Source organism: Scophthalmus maximus, chromosome 14 (genome assembly GCF_022379125.1).
Source record: "Scophthalmus maximus strain ysfricsl-2021 chromosome 14, ASM2237912v1, whole genome shotgun sequence".
NCBI lineage: Eukaryota > Metazoa > Chordata > Actinopteri > Pleuronectiformes > Scophthalmidae > Scophthalmus > Scophthalmus maximus.
This window is the reverse complement of record NC_061528.1, coordinates 3,579,192-3,582,867: the sequence shown is the minus strand read 5'-3', so window position 1 is coordinate 3,582,867 and position 3,676 is coordinate 3,579,192.

The window sequence follows — 3,676 nt, the reverse complement described above, 5'->3', positions numbered from 1 at the left end:
GCCGGACTCCTTTCATTCTTTTTTGTCGCTGTTTTGATTTTGTATTTGTATTTCACCACATTATAATAACTTCTGATTCATGTCATTTTGAGAAGAAGCTAGGAAGGTGAGTAGAATCTTTCTTTGCCCATAAAGTGCAAAAAACAGTAGGGACAATACTCTGAACCAATTTTATTTATAAAATAATTTTAATATGTACGAAAAAGGTGAGAAAAACAAAACAGCTGATAGTTTCACTCGGTATCTGATTTGTCTGTAGATCATAACATTTTCAAAACTGAATTTTTTGTGATTTGCAGACTTAAAATTGGTAAAATTCACAAAACGCAACGTGAATAAAGATGTTTTTATTAATTACAACTTTATTTGTGCATAAATGAACTCTTTCAAGATAGTAACTTAAGATATTGTGACTAAATGTCTAGATGTGTATATTGCACAATAATATGCAAATTCATCGGTGGCTGTTGGTTTTTTTATGGGTCTGTTTCCTTTCAATACTTTTGTTAAATTGTCAAAATGATAAGTCAAACTTTTGGCGGAGAATCACAATTCAAAATCCGCTGAACAAAGGTTTTTATTTAGTGACAACTGTAGGTGAGACAAGACCCTCATGTAATACATCAAGATTATCTGTTTGGTCAAATGAGACAAACCTTTGATTTTGAGTTTGGTGAGAAAATTATACAGCGCGTTAACGACGGGGCCTCTTCAGTGTTTTCTGACCTTCCTTATCTCTGTCATGTCCCATTTTTAAAAAGGTGTCAGGCGGACACGACACCCAAGGCAGCGAGGCCTTATCTGGAATATGACAGGCCGCGGGGGCCGGAGGAGGCGTGGCCCTGTCGACACCGCGGGGTCAGGGGCCGGAGGACCCGGGGGTCACGGGACAGGAAGTCGGTTACAGAAGCCACGATGGAGCTGCTCTCACCGTGCAGGGACTTGAGGTAGGAGAAACACATGTACAGTAAGTGGTTGATAAGATGAAATAATATCTACGATATCTCTCTCTGTTTTTGCAAAGGCAAAACTTTCTAATAAAAGTCATGGGATTTGTGCAGAAAAAGAAAAATACAGAATATTCCCCAGAATTATCTTGTGTTGAACATTTGGCAGAAGACAATACGTATGGATGGCCGTAGGGATGCACCGAGACTGATACCAGTATTGGGTATCTGGTCCAATACTGTGCTCATGTACTCGTACTTAAAACTGCAATCATAAAACTACTCCGATGCCGCAGCACCAGATTCCACTTTACGGCAAGTACGACAGTAGAGCGGGTCGGCGGCATTGAGCGGAAGAGGTGGAAAAAAACCCTGACCTCCACAAAATCCAAAGGTATATTTTTTAATTTCAAGCAGTAGTACTCATATCGGTTCTCCTACATGTACTTGTACTGTACTGGATCGTCCCTAGAGGACCAAACAAAGAGCACTGTCCCTTCTCTCCCGATGGGTGGTGCTACGTGTTCGCTGTGGACCCCCCTCACTCTGGGCGGGGGGGGGGCGGCTGCTGGAGTATCCTGAGCTCCCTGTTTTATCAGCACCACCATCATCATCACCATCATCATCATCACCACCATCATCACCATCATCACCATCACCATCACCATCATCATCACCACCATCATCACCACCACCATCATCATCACCACCATCATCATCACCATCATCAGCACCACCATCATCATCATCACCACCATCACCATCACCACCATCATCACCATCATCATCATCATCACCATCATCAGCACCACCATCATCATCACCACCATCATCACCACCATCATCAGCACCACCATCATCATCATCACCATCATCATCATCACCATCATCATCAACACCACCATCATCATCATCACCATCATCACCATCACCATCACCATCATCGCCACCAGACATGTTGTCAGACTGCGACGCCCCCGTCGTGAGCCGCGGTGACGAGCCTCTGCTTTGTCGTGCTCTTCCGTGTCCGGAGCCACGTCTGACGTGAGGCGGCCTCCCATAAGCCTGAGCTCAGCCCACTTCCACTTCCTCCTCCTCCCTAACCCCCCACCCAGCCACCCCACCGCCCGACCCCGGCCCCGCCCTCTCACCCTCCACAATACAAGAATCAATGCAGTGAAAGATCTTTTGGAGGCTTGAAGGAGAAAGGAGGAAAAAACATTCCCCCTATTTCACCTCACATTTTTGACTTTATTTCAGGAGAGGGAGGGGTGGGGGGGCCGAGTCGACGTACAAAACACGGTGACAAAAACCCAATTTTTTGAAGAGGCAAGCTGTTTTCTTTCTGTGCTCTCTGACAGAGAGTTGGCCAGACTCCAGTAACTTGTCCCATTGATCTAAAAGCAAAAAAAGCAAAAAAAGAAAAGCACGGCCCCGCGCGCCCGCCACGGGCCCGGGCCCTGCGAGGGAGCGCGGCGCGGCTGGTGTACAAACATTTTTTCACCCTCGTGGGGCTTTTTTTTGTTCGGGCTCAATCCCCAGCGCTTTCAGGGCGCATAAAGGAAGCGCTGCGCTCAGCAGGGTCGTGTGGGCACGGCCCGCGGGGCAGACTATAGGTGGCGATTAGGGCCTCTAATGTGCAACGAATCCTCTGCGAATCACATGATATGAACTAATGTCGCCGTTTGATTGATAAAACAACAGCGTCGACGGGGAAGGGGAGGGGAGGGAGGGGAGAGCCGCAGTGTGTGTGTGTGTGTGTGTGTGTGTGTGTGTGTGTGTGTGTGTGTGTGTGTGTTTTTGTATGTGTGTGAATGCAGTGTGCAGCTGCACAGAGGACAAGAGGGCAGGAATGGATGACAACTGCATTTCTCAGGTTGTGTGTGCCTCAACACGACAGCGCGGGTGTGGGTTCAAGTGCACAAACACCCACACACACACACACATACACACACACACACACACACACACGTGTAAACACACACAGTTCTCTTCCTTTTCATTTTTCTTGAATGCCTTTCCTCTAATCTCGCACATGCTGCTGCAAATTGCGACAAGTTGTAGCTTCTTCCAAACTTAGGATGGCAGCGTCAGAAATACATTTGATGGATAACAACTGTACACACACAGAGAACAGTGTAACCTTGGCGGTGCAGGGGAGTGGGGTGTGCTTGGATTAGGGTTAAATTTAGGATGGCCTGACCCTATTTGGTGGAGCCACAGTGAAGTGCAGCGATCCCTCCGCCACACAGTCACCAACCTCATCTTTCTCCAAAACGAACGCCCACTGACTGACACACGCACACGCACACGCAAGCACACACACACACACATGCACGCTGTTCCTCTCTGAAGCCAGGATGACACTTTCCTCCTCCTCAGATCATAAGCAATAGTTGAAACCTCTCATAGGTTTGTTGTTGTCGTTGATGAAGCAAACTGCAGGCGTGACCTTTGGCCTCTCCAGACTCCAAAATAACTCAATCATTTATTTTGTCGAACAGGAGTGGAAAGTCCCCCCATAATCTTTACGGATAAATGTTCGTAAGCTCCTCCGACTGGAAACCAAACAAAGTGTCACATCTTTGCAAAGATGAAGCAGGATGAACAACCGACTGAAGGGAACTTGTGGCTTCAAATGATTTGCAAGCTATTGCTTTTTATGTAAAAGAACAAACTACACTATTAAAGCCCAGAGGACGTCGAAGCAAATCTCTCTTCGACCGCCG